Raw genomic sequence first — 1,469 nt, 5'->3', positions numbered from 1 at the left:
AATGTATCCATTTTCTAATTCAAGGTCAAAATTGGGGTGTGACATTTGCCCCTATTTAAGTATCTTCAACCAGAGAATATGAAGGAGAACACTCTTCATATGATCACATTGGGGAGATGGTTAAATACTTAAAAGACCAGAATTTTGACCCTGAATGTGTATGACATGATAGGATATGCTATGCATCTCATGCCTCTTAATGCCTAAAATGTCTTCCTTGGGGAAGACTATTTTCATATTGTCGATGTTCTTCGAGAATAATCTTTTAAAGAAGTTTCATTGGGGAAGACTATTGTCGATGTTCCTTGGGGAAGATTCAAAAGAAACTCACTAGGGAGTCTACTACCGAGACTCACTAGGATATACCTATTGTTCAAGTTTTGTTGAGAAGATACCTAATATCGAGGTCTACTGGGAAATCTTCTGTCGAGATTACTCCAGGGAATCTACTACTAGATTTTATTTGAGGAAATGTACCTTTTATCGAGGTTTTATTGGGAAATATTCTACCGAGATCAACCAAGGAATCTACTATCGAGATTCACTTTAAAAGAGATATACCTTATGTTGAGGTTTACTGGGAAATCTTCTGCCGAGATCAACCAGGAAATCTACTGCCGAGATTCTACGGGGAAACACCTTATGCCGAGGTCTACTAAGAAATCTACTGTCGTGATTGACCAGGGAATCTTTTGCCAAGATTCAATGAGAAAATATACCTGTTGTCGAGGTTTAACTGGGAAATATTTTGTCGAGATTATCCAGGGAATCTTCTGCCGAGATTCTGCTGACAAGCGTAGAGTAGTCGACTGTAGTAACAATGATTGTATTCATATGTGGATGAGACATGGTTCATGTTATGCTTATAATTGAATATGCTTTGATGTGCATTTTTATTGATGCATGTAATGTTATGGTTACTCGGTGTAGTGCCCCACACTTGTGGGTTTACCACACATGTAATGATGCATGTAATGTAACAACTGACCAACGTATATATGTATTCCAATAAGAATTGGGCTTTGAGAGACGCCAAGCAAGGTTGGACTCTTATTGCAAATTCTTTATTTTTAAAGCTTCATGTTATGGGAATATGCCAAATGAATGCGATGATATGCATGGCATAACACTAGAGCGAAGCTACATGATTACTGCATGATAATGATTTATGCAAATGACTTGAATGCTTCCAAAGATGCCCCCTGTGTGGGTATTGGATGGAAGCTCCCTTTGCAACAAAGCTTTTTTTGACAAAAGGCAAAAGGTTATTAGACGAGGTGATAACATGATTTCCCAACACTCATTTAGAACTTAATAGTTGCTAATGCATTGCAGGATTTCCGCTTGAACAACTTGGAAGTCTGAAGAGGACTTGCTCTTCGGTATTTCTCTTTCCCAGTCTGTTGGGTCTTTGAATAGATTTTCCTCGAAAGGAGTTTGGAAACAACTAGCCATAACCTGGAGGTGAC

Source organism: Lathyrus oleraceus, chromosome 6 (genome assembly GCF_024323335.1).
Source record: "Lathyrus oleraceus cultivar Zhongwan6 chromosome 6, CAAS_Psat_ZW6_1.0, whole genome shotgun sequence".
NCBI lineage: Eukaryota > Viridiplantae > Streptophyta > Magnoliopsida > Fabales > Fabaceae > Lathyrus > Lathyrus oleraceus.
The sequence above is the reverse complement of the archived record's forward strand: the minus strand, read 5'-3'. Positions refer to the sequence as shown.